Here is a 12,750-nt window from a genome sequence, read left to right on the forward strand (position 1 = left end):
ATGCAGTATGTCTCTGCTAAACACGCACATTTCAACATGTTTTAACTGGAAATTATATGTTACCCCTAAAACTTCTATTTCATACTGTAAATACGTCTGGGTTTTTTTCAACTGTGCGTGTGTGTAATGTCTGTTCTAGTTGTATTTCCTCTTTTATTTACCAGTCCCTCTTCTTTGCTATTTTAAACTGACAACTACAGAAGCAGATCCGTGCTGGTGTGGTCAGTTTGCATACCAGTGTTCCCCCTTTGGAGTTACAGGACGACATGCTAGTGCATGGGCACCTGTACGTCCGAAGTTGGATTACAACTGCACCCTCTTGTCCGTGCGTGTGTAATTAAAGTAGAATTCCAGTTAAAGCCTAACTAGTCTTTAAAATCCTTCCCCCCTCATAATAACTATACTAATTGTGTAAAAAAGATGTATATACTTACCTATTTTCAGTCTGCTCCAATCCGGCCATGGAATCCTCTGTCAGCAGCACCTGGAAGGAAATGGAGAGAGTGTCCAACAATGGCTGTGAAAGCTGGGAGCGATGATGTCAGATGATGTCACCCATAGGATCCCATGGTGCAGAAATTGAGCTAGGGGAGAAGTTGAGCTAGGGGAGTCGGATCACGTGACCAAAGTGGAGCGGGCTGAAAATAGGTACAGTAAGTATATACATCTTTTTCACACAAATAATTAGTATAAGTGTTATGAGGTGGATTTGAGGAAGGGAGTCCATCTCCTGAAACACATCAGTTATTTCACCGGGATAGTTGTTCCACAGGACCCCCCTGGTCTGGGACTGAAAGATTTGGTTCCATGTCTGTATTTATGGTCCGTTTGTGAGTATGCACTTGTCACTTATTTTCAAATAAAAAATTTTTTTACCACGGTAATGCACGAGGAGAGTGTGCCCTCTTGTTTTTGGCAGGAGCAATTTTAAGACTAATTAGGCTTTAGCGGGAATTCTACATTAAAGAAATAGTATTTATTGGTTTATTATGGGGGCTTGTTGCAGTGTGTTCACTTTAAATTGGTCTGCCTGCTGCAATGGCTAACAGTTGAAAGTTCATTAACTATACGTTGCTATGCATCACTGCTGTTTCCAAAACATTAAATACACTTTATCTAATGAGGAAAACAGAAATGTGCCAATAGTTGTACAAATGTCACGATCAGGGGTCAAGCTCAAAGACCAATTGCTATAGCAGTGAAAAGGCTTACCTGAAACCAGCAGGATAGGTACACAGGCAGGTCACCGTGGTGGAGGAGTGGGATCACCCTAGGTGCAGAATCTAAGTACCAACCGCTGTTCACCAGAGCTCCCAATGGTGGAGATGGATTTGGCTGCGTGTTGGCACCAGGTCACGGTCCCCGGGATCACCCCACCAGGAGGTGAGCAAGCGGAGGTCCAGTAGCGTATGAACAGGATCAAACGGAAGAGTGGTCAGTAAACAAGCCAAGGTCGGTAAGGAGCAGTAAGGTAAGGAGCAGTCACAGGTTGGGATCGGGCAAAAGCGTAGTCGAGAACAAGCCAAGGGTCAATAACAAGTGTAACAAAATACGGATAACAGCAGAGATGATAAGGAGCATGATATTAGCTGGAGAGCACAATAATCTGGCAAACAGGAAGTGCAGAGACATGGTTTATATCAGGAAGTTCATGGGAGGATCAAGGGATTCAAGGTTCATGATAAACAAGGTCAAGGTAGGATCATCCAAATAATTGTCAAGGGAGCTGTTCAGCATTCCAGGTGCCTCAGCAAGAAGAAACATTATCACTCACCGCAGAAGACCCAGGTTCGGACCCAGGCCCTGACAACAAATATAGAAGATCTCATGTAACAATGTGCTAAGCCATAAGTTGTATTTTCCTTAAAGTGAAGATCCTTAAAGCGAAAATAAGTCAGCAGCTACAAAAACTGTAGCTGCTGACTTTTAAAAAACAGTCACCTGTCCCTCGGTTCCACTGTGTGTCCCCCGCAGCCCATTTCACCAGTCGCCCTGTGTTCCTGATGCTGGCATTTTTAGTGTGGGCACCCGGCTGTGACAGCTTGCGGCTTCAGGCTTGCGCATGCGCGAGCAGCGCTGTGCTTTGTGAATGGTCCCGTAGTCTTCTGGGACCTGTCACGTGCCATGTTACAAAAGGTCAGAGAAGTGGTTAGAGGAGTGGGTGATGTGTTGCATAGGCTTTTAATGTTGGACGTTCAGTGTATGGAAGATTTTATTTTTTGCCACAAGTTTCTGGAAAATGACAAAAAATAATTACTTTTTTTTACACAAAGTTGTCACTTTAATGATATATTGCTCACACATGCCATGGGTATATGTGTGCCTCTTATTCAAATCCTTGGGGTGTCTACGTTCCAAAATTGGGTAATTTGTGTGGTGTTTGCACTATACTGGCATTTTAGGGCCTTCAAAACTACGATAGGTAGCAAGGAAGTGACATGAGGAAATATGCCCCTTGAAATCCTGAAGGTGATCATTGGATTTTGGTCTGATAATACAGTGAAGGAAATAAGTATTTGATCCCCTGCTGATTTTGAATGTTTGCCCACTCACAAAGAAATGATCAGTCTAAAAATAGAATGATAGGTGTATTGTAACACTGAGAGACAGAATAGCAATAAAACATTCAAAAGCAATGCATGTCTAACAAATTATCCACTGATTTGCATGTTCATGAGGGAAATAAGTATTTGATCCCCTTCACAAAACATGACTAAGTATTTGGTGGAAAATCCCTTGTTGGCAATCACAGAGGTCAAACGTTTCCTGTAGTTGGCCACCAGGTTTGCACACATCTCAGGAGGGATTTTGGTCCACTCCTCTTGGCAGATCCTCTCCAAGTCATTAAGGTTTGGTGGCTGACATTTGGCAACTCGAACTTTCAGCTCTTTCCACAGATTTTCAATCAGATTAAGGTCTTGAGACTGGCTAGGCCACTCCAGGACCTTAACCACTTTCCCTCTAGAGGATTTACCCCCTTAACCCCTTGACGCTGACGTAACACAAATATGCGGCCCCACGGAACTGGGCTTTTTTCCGTGGGGCTGCATATTTACGTACCTGTCTCGCTCGACGCGCTCCCAGCACAGAGACTGCAGTGTTTTCCTTTGATAATGAAAAAAAATAAGGAGCTATCCATTACCATTTACCACCAAATGAAAGCCCAATTTGTCCTGAAAACATCAAGGTATAATCCACCCGGATGTACAAAGTACTTGTGATGATATGTACGGTTTTACTAACACATGTCAACGTTGCAGAATTGTGCTTAGGCATTTAGATTTGTTTTGCCCTTGGGCGTGATGGGGTTAATTTTACGTTCTTTTTTTCACACAAATATAGCTTTCTTTCAGTGGTATTTGATCACCTGTGCGCTTTTTATTTTTTGCGCTATAAACAAAAAAAGACCAAAAATTTTGAAGAAAAACTATATTTTTTACTTTCAGCTATAACACATATATAGTAAACTCAAAGTTAGTTATAAATTTAGACCAAAATGTATTCTGCTACAAGTCTTTGGTAAAAAAAAATCCCAATAAGTGTATATTGATTGCTTTGTGTGAAAGTTATAGCGTCTACAAACTATGGTATAGATACTGCAATTTACGCCATTTTTTTGCTATACAGCACTGCACTAGTTTAACTGACAATTGCACGGTCATGCAATACGGTACATAAATTAAATTTATGTCCTTTTTTTCACACAAATAGAGCTTTCTTTTGGTGGTATTTGATCAGCTGTGCGCTTTTTATTTTTGGCACTATAAACAAAATAATTTTGAGAATTTTTTTTTTTTAAAAAACAATATTTTCTCATTTCTGTCATAAAAAATGTCCAAAAAAACAAAAATTTCGTCATAAATTTAGGCCAAAATGTATTCTGCTACATGTTTTTAGCTAAAAAAAATCCCAATAAGTGTATATTGATTGTTTTATGTGAAAGTTATAACATCTACAAACTGTGGTATAGATAATGAAATTTACACAGCTTTTACTTTCTGACTGCTCATCACATTTCTTGAGGTGCTAAAATGCCAGGATAGTAAAAACACCCTAAATGACCTCTTTTCGGAAAGTAGACACCCTAAGCTATCTGCTGAGAGGCATATTGAGTCCATGGAAGATTTATTTTTTTTCCACACGTTTCTGGAAAATGACAAAAACTTTTTTACACAAAGTTGTCATTTAAATGATATATTTCTCACACAAGCCATGGGTATATGTGGATTTACACCCTAAAATTCATTCTGCTACTTCTACCGAGTATGGGGATACCACATGTGTGAGACTTTTTGGGAGCCTAGCCAAATACAGGAGCCTGAAATCCAATGACCACTTTGAAAGCCTAAAGGTGTGTAACTTCCTCACTACCTATCACAGTTCGAAGGCCCTAAAAAAGCGAGGATAGCACCAAACCCCCCCAAATGACCCCTTTTTGGAAAGTAGACACCCCAAGGAATTTAAAAAGAGGCATGGTGAGTATTTTGTAGATCTCATTTTTTCTCACAAGGTTTTAAAATATAAAAAAAGAAAAGAAAAAATATGTTTTTGTTTTTATTCTTCATTTTCCAAAAACTTGTGGCAAAAAACAAGATCTGCAAAATATTCAACATGTTTCTTATCAAATTTATTGGTGTGTCTACTTTCCAAAAACTGGTCATTTGAGGGGGTTTGGTGCTATCCTGGCATTTCAGGGCCTCCGAAACTGTGAATGGTAGTCAGGAAGTGTAATGAGGAAATAAAGCCATTTAAAAGCCTGAAGGTGCTTATTGGATTTTGCGGTCCTGTACTTGGCTAGACTGCCAAAACGTCTCTCATATGTGGTACCCCCATACTCGGGAGAAGTAGCAGAATGTATTTTGGGGAGTAATTCCACATACACCCATGGCATGTGTGAGCAATAAATCATTTAGGTGACAATTTTTTGTAAAAAAAAAATAAAAACATTTTTGTTTGTCAATATCCAAAAACTTGTGGTAAAAAAATAAATTCTTCTATTGATTCAACATGCCTCTCAGCAAATAGTTTAGGGTGTCTACTTTCCAAAAAGGGGTTGTTTTGGGGGGTGGGGGCATTTTATACCCAGCATTAGAAGTTTATGCCACACATTATTCACTCTTCTAACCACCTGAAGACCAAGCCTTTTTTTGACACTTTTTGTTCACATGAAAAAAATCTGTATTTTGCTAGGAAATTAATTTAAACCCCAAACATTATATTTTTTTTAAAGCAAACACCCTAAAATGGTGGGTGCTTCAATTTTTTATGTCACATAGTACTCACGCAGCGATTTTTAAAACGCAATTATTTTTAAAAAATACACTTTTTTTTACTTTTAATGCACAAACACAATATATTGGCCAATTATTTGGTAAAATATAAAAGATGATGGTATGCCGAGTAAATAGATACCAAACATGACATGCTTTAAAACTGCGCATACCCCGTTCACTGGCGACAAACTGCATACATTTTAATATCCATAGACAACGTTTTAAAAGCCTTTACAAGCTACCATTTTATATTTACAGAGGAGGTCTAGTGTTACTGCCCTGATCTGCCGTTCGTGTTGATAACTCACATGCAAACTGCTGTTTCCATACTGGCACAGGGTCAACGCTCACAAACGCAGGTGCGCGCGTGCGCAGGGGGGGCAAGGGTACTTTTTTTTTAACGTTATTTTTACTTGTTTAGTTATTTTTACTTTTTTAATTATTTTTACACTGTCCCTTTAATTTTTTTTTTTTATCACTTTTAATGCTATTACAGGTAATGCAAATATCCTCTATAACTTCAATGGGAATTGTCATATATTCTTTTTTGAGAAATCTGGGTTCTATCAGACTCTAGATATCTCCTCTGCCCTTACATTATCTAATCAAACCAAGATCGGTATGATCAGATGCTTTCCCAATTTACAAATGGTGCTGTTTATATCCTGCGAAACTGAAGTGATGAAATGCTCGTAGTTTCTGATTTCTTAGGCTATAGAGATGATTGGCACCATTCTGGTCTCCAATCAGCTCTATGATCAGCTGGCAGAAACACTGACTGCATTCTCAGGTTCCCCCAGTGGCACGGGACTGCCCAAGAAAGCTGTGGAAGGCAGCGGGGGAGGGAGGGCATTGTGTCCCGCTGCTTGTAAAAGCAATTCTGCAGCTAATTAGCCACTAGGATTGCTTTTACATGAAAGCCAGCTGAAAAAAATGATACCACGATGATGCCTGCAGCTGTAGGCATCATCCTGGTATAACCATTCAAAGTCCAGTGATGTACCGGTATGTTACTTGTCCTTGTTGGGTATATATGCTATGTTCTTTTTTTTTTATGCAGCCTGTGGACTGAATGAAAAAAAGAGAAGAAATATCTGCCAAAAAAAAAAAATGTGTGGTATGCCCACCATTAAAATATACTGCTCTGCATCCACCCCACCCCATGGTGGGCACACATTAGGTCACACGGTGCCACATGCACCAGTTCCAAGATTGTACAAAATAGTGGCACACTTGAATAAAAATAGTCCACGTATAAGTGGTACCCCATATGGAAAAAGGATGACACCAAGTCCCAAACTATCTTGCCACTACTCCCCATGTAGTCTGGGCATCTGGGGGGCACCACGTGACTATATTTTCCCTCGTAAATCCGAAACGTATAAGTATAGCCTGTTGTCCTCTCACAGGTCTTCTACATCTTGACACGCTTGCTGGGGAGAAATTGTTTGAATGCACGGCGGCCAGAAAAATTAATGAGGGACACATCAACGCAGATTTTTTGCTGGGGAGTATAGACATCTACAAATTTTTGGTTAAGGTGATTTACGAGGGCTGAATTTTGTGTAGCCGGTCAAATTCAGGGTCACCTCGAGTACGACAGAATGTATTGAAAAGCATAAAATGCATTATACTTTCATATCTACGCCTGGCCATTGCAGCAGAGTACATGGGCATATGATGAATCGCAATTAATTTTTTTAGTAATGCCCATGTTGAGGGTTAGGCCCCAAAAAAATATAAATTCGGAAACTGTAATGAGTTTCCATGCGAATGGTCTGGCAAGGTTTGAATTTGGGTTGGCGGCGATACATTGTTGTGCATATAAAATGCTTTGATCCACAATCAATGCATACAGATTTTCCATGAAAAACAGCTCCAAAAAATCAAGGGGAGAAGTTAAATTTGCTATTTCCACCTGAATTCCAGGTTGGGCAGTGAATGGGGGAAGTATGGGTGCTGCAGAATTTGTGGGCTGCCAATTGGGATTTGCAAGCACATCAGGAAGGATACTAGGGGCTCTACAGGTCTGTGTGCAAATTCTTGGTGGTTGCGGGAAAATACTTGTCCTCGCCACTGCACCAGCTTGTACTGCACTTATGGGACTCACAACGTCACCAAGTGATACTGCAGTGCAGGTAATATTATTATTACAATACAGGATTTATATAGCGCCAACAGTTTGCTTAGCCCTTTACAATATAAAGGGAGACAATACAGCAACAATACAGTTCAATACAAGAGGGTTAGGAGGGCCTGATCCTGGGAGCTAACAATCTAAGAGGTATGTGAAAGATCAGGATGTACTAGGCTGCTGGTGCTCGCCAGTTCACCAAAAGGTAGAGCGGCACTAGTACTGGCTCTCTGCTGCATATGAGAGTCATCAAAATTTACCGGCAAGTGCTAACAGAGATCAGGCCTGATTCTGCGAACACTGCGGTTTTGTGTGCAATGTATCAAGTGACAGTGACCTACTGCCACTGCACTTGCTGGGGGAGAAGGGAGGGTGGGTAAGCATAGGGGCTAAACGCAGGTGCTGGGGCTGATCCCGCTAACGCTGCATTTCTGGGGACACTATACTAATGTGAACGCTGGTATAGTGCTGACCTGATTAAAGGTATTGATCCGTTCAGACACTATACTAGCAATGGAGGTTTATTGTGTATGAGCGTGTTCCTGGCAATCAAGGGGTTAAATGTGATTACTGGTGTACTGACGGGCAATCTGACGCCATCTGGGAGGGGCGTGAAAACTACGGAAGCCCGGATCACATATATATATGTGATTTTGTGCACCTGTGCTACCCTGTAGCAGTATTTCTGCTATAGGGTGGTCAGGAAGCGATTACATAAGCGGTTTGTGTTATGGCACTGCGTCAATTTAACTGACAATTGCGCGGTCATGCAATGCTGCACCAAAATGAAATTTACATCCTTTTTTACCCACAAATTGGGCTTTCTTTCAGTGGTATTTGATCGCCTGTATGTTTTTTATTTTTTGCGCTATAAAAAAAAGCCCGACAATTTTGAGAAAAAAAAACAATATTTTGGACTTTTTGCTATAAAACATGTCCAGTAAAAAAATTTAAAAATCAAATTTCATCATAAATTTCATCCAAAATGTATTCTGCGACATGTCTTTGCTAAAAAAAAATCCCAATAAGTGTAAATTAATTGGTTTACGTGAAAGTTATAGTGTTTACAAATGGCGGTATAGATACTGGATTTTTTAATACTAATAATAGTGGCGATCAGCTACTTATGGCTACAATCAGCGACTTATGGCAGGACTGCGGCGGACATTCTGACACTGGGGGGGGGGACTGACTTTGGGTCATTGATATCTCCAGTGGCACTAATATAGTGATCAGTGCAAAAAAAACCCACTGACACTGTACTAATGGCACTGGGGAGGAAGGGGTTAACTTTCGGAGACAATCAAAGGGTTAATTGTGTGAGGGGAGTGTTTCACTACTGGGTGGGGGTGTGTACCTCTCTGTTACACACTGTTTCGGAAGGCTGAGTTCAGCGATCCCGGAACAGTGTGCTGAAAATTGACAGGGAGGAGAGCTCAACTGAAAACAATGCAGCCTTCCTCCCCGTCATTGTTTGCTGGCGATCGCCGGGTTCTGGTGGGTAATCACACGCCGGGACCCGGTGATTGACACCCGCAGTCACGATCAGTGCGCGCGCCTCCTACCCCGGAATGCAGGATCATGCTTATATACGTGATCCTGCACACAGGGGCCGCCTTGTAGCAGTATATGTACTGCGGGCGGTCCCCTAGTGGTTAATGTGCTTCTTCTTGAGCCACTCCTTTGTTGCCTTGGCCCTGTGTTTTGGGTCATTGTCATGCTGGAACACCCATCCATGACCCATTTTCAATGCCCTGGCTAAGGGAAGAAGGTTCTCACCCAAGATTTGACGGTACATTGCCCTGTCCATTGTCCCTTTGATGCGGTGCAGTTTCCTGTCCCCTTAGCAGAAAAACACCCCCAAAGCAGAATGTTTCCACCACCGTGTTTGACAGTTGGGATGGTGTTCTTGGGGTCATAGGCAGTATTCCTCCTCCTTCAAACACGGCGAGTTGAGTTGATGCCAAAGAGCTCGATTTTGGTCTCATCTGACTACACCACTTTTAACCAGTTCTCCTCTGCATCATTCAGATGTTCAGTGGCAAACTTCAGATGGGCCTGGACATGTGCTTTCTTGAGCAGAGGGACCTTGCGGGCACTGCAGGATTTCAATCCTTGTTGGCGTAGTGTGTTACCAATTGTTTTCTTGGTGACAGTGGTCCCAGCTGCCTTGTGATCATTAACAAGATCCTCACGTATATTTCTTGGATGATTCCTCACTGTTCTCATGATCATTGACACTCCACGAGGTGAGATCTTGCATGGCGCACCAGACCTAGGGAGACTGACAGTTGTTTTGTGTTTCTTCTATTTGCGAATGATTGTACCAACTGTTGTCACCTTCTCACCAAGCTGCTTGGCGATAGTTTTGTAGCCCAGTCCAGCCTTGTGTAGGTCTACAATCTTGTCCCTGACATCCTTGGACAAATCTTTGGTCTTTGCCATGGTGGAGAGTTTGTAATCTGATTGATTGCTCCTGTGGACAGGTGTCTTTTATACAGGTAACAAAATGGGATTAGCAGCACTCCCTTTAAGAGACTGCTTCTAATCTCATTTTATTACCTGTATGAAAGACACCTGGTAGCAAGAAATCCTGCTGAATGATAGGGGATCAAATACTTATTTTCCTCATGAACATGCAAATCAGTGCACCATTTGTTAGATTTGCATTTCTTTTGAATTTTGTGTTACTATTCTGTCTCTCAGTGTTACAATACACCTACCATTCGATTTTTAGACTGATTATTTCTTTGTGAGCGGGCAAACATTCAGAATCAGCAGGGGCTCAAATACTTATTTCCGTCACTGCATATCATTTAAGTGACCACGTTGTGTAAAAAAAAAATAGTTTTATAATTTTCTAAAAAGTTTTGTGGAAAAACATAAAATCTTCCATGGGCTCAACCCTTTCAGCAAATTCCTTGGGGTGTCTACTTCCAACAAGGGGTCATTTGGGGGGTTTTGTACAACTTTGTGTAATTGTCCAAAAACCTGTGGCAAAAATGAAATCTTCCATGGACCCAGCATGCCTCTCAGCAAATAGCTTGGGGTGTCTACTTTCCTAAAAGGGATCATTTGGGAGGGGTGTGTTAGGAATATCAATTTAGGACCCACTTCTCCATACGATAAAATATAGTTTAAAGTACTTTGGGAACAATGCGACACAAATACCTAGATGTGTGAGGCAGAATTCAACTTCTTTATTATTGATCAGGCCTTAAGTAATAAATGATAACACTACATATTTCAGGCAGTTTCCATAAAGCACCAATCAGAATACAGTAAAGAGATATAGAGATTTTAGTAAACTACTCTATGGCTAGTCATAACAAAAATGAAACAGAGTAGTAAACTTCTGCAATTTCTCAGATAAGAAGTGTGTGCATAGATAACGGCATTTCAATCCCACAGGAAGAAAATAAACCAGTTAGTAGGCACAAAGAAAAAGTTAGTTAACTATTAACCCTTTCAGGGAGGCTGTGCTATCCTGGCATTTACAGCCTCTGAAACTGTGATAGGTAGTCAGAAAATGAAATGAGGAAATTACATGCTTTGAAATCCTGATGGTGGTCATTGCTTTTCGAGCCCGTATGCAGCTAGGCTCCAAAAATGTCTCACACATGTGGTATCCCCATACTCAGGAGAAGAAGCAAATTGTATTTTGAGGTATAATTCCACATATATCCATGACATGTGAGCAATATATAATTTTAATTGACAACATTGTGTATAATTTTTTTTTTTAAGTTTTCAGAAACTTGTGGCAAAAAATAAAATCTTCCATCTTTCCGAAAAGGGGTCATTTGGGAGGGGGAGTTGTGCTATCCTGGCATTTCAGGTCCTCTGAAACTGAGGAAGTGAAGCAGCATAATGTACAGTATTTTGAGGTGTAATTCCACATATATCCAAGTTATGTGTGAGCAATATTCCTGTCCTCAGCCCCCCATTCACATCACCCCCTCTTCATATTCCTGTCCTCAGCCCTCTTTCACATCCCCTCCTCTTCATATTCCTATCCATAGCCCCCTTCACATGACCCCCTCTTCATATTCCTCTCCTCAGCCCCCTTTACATCACCCCTTCTTCATATTCCGGTCTTCAGCCCCCTTCACATCACCCCCTCTTCATATTCCAGTCCTCAGCCCCCATCTAATCCCCTCCTCTTCAAACTGTTATCCTCAGCCCCCCTACACATCACCCCCTCTTCATATTCCTTTCCACAGCCCCCCTTCACATCATCACTTCTTCATATTGCTGTCCTCAGCCCCCTTTACATCACACACTTTTCATATTCCTATCAGCCTCCCTTCACATCACCCCTCTTCATATTCCTGTCCTTAGCCCCCTTTCACATCACCCCCTCTTTAAACTTCTGTCCTCAGCCACCTTCATATCACCTCCTGTTTATATGCTTGACCTCAGCCCCCCTTCACAACTCCTCCTCTTCATATTCCTATCTTCAGCCCCTCTTCACATCCCCTCCTCTTCATATTCCTATCATCAGCCCTCCTTCACATCCCCTCCTCTTCATATTCCTATCCTCAGTGACTCAACCCCCTTCAGATCACCCCTTTTTCATATTCCTATCCTCAGCCTCCCTTCACATCACCCCCTCTTCATATTCCTTTCCTTAGCCCCCCTTTACATCACCCCTTCTTCATAATACTGTCTTCAGCCCCCTTCACATCACCCCCTCTTCATATTCCAGTCCTCAGCCCCCCTTCACATCACCCCTTCTTTTTTTTCTTGTCCTCAGCCCCCTTCACATCACCCCCTCCTCATACTGCTATCCTCAGCCCCCATTCACATCACCCCCTCTTCATATGCCTGTCCTCAGCCCCCCTTCACATCCCCTCCTCTTCATATTCCTATCCTCAGCAACCCTTCACATCACCCCCTCTTCATATTCCTGTTTTCAGCCCCTTTTCACATCACCCCTTCTTCATTTTCCTTTCCTCAGCCCCCTTCACATGACCCCCTCTTCATATTCCTATCCTCAGCCCCCCTTCATTCACAGCTGTGATATAGCCATCTTCCCTGTCCTAATTTGCACAGCAGGTCTAGAGCTGACAGTTCTGAAGGAATGGACAGAGCTGCACAACGTTTCCTGTTATCAGCTTGCGATTGGTTGCTAGGACCGCCCTGCCTCCTAGCAACCATTAAATTGCTGGTTAATTCGAAAAGTTTCCTGGGGCAGGTTCCATGTTCTGTCCAGAGCTGTCCTGCCTCCTGCCCTCAGCTCCGCCGTTCAGTTGAAGGTTGTTGTACAGGAATAGGATGTATAGAGGGAGGTGAGACTGCAGAGAATGTACAGTAAAGTGTAGTGGGCTGGGCTCCCATGGA

The sequence above is a fragment of the Staurois parvus genome, unplaced genomic scaffold (assembly GCF_062004578.1).
Source record: "Staurois parvus isolate SC_StPar_1 unplaced genomic scaffold, SC_StPar_1.0 ptg000165l, whole genome shotgun sequence".
NCBI lineage: Eukaryota > Metazoa > Chordata > Amphibia > Anura > Ranidae > Staurois > Staurois parvus.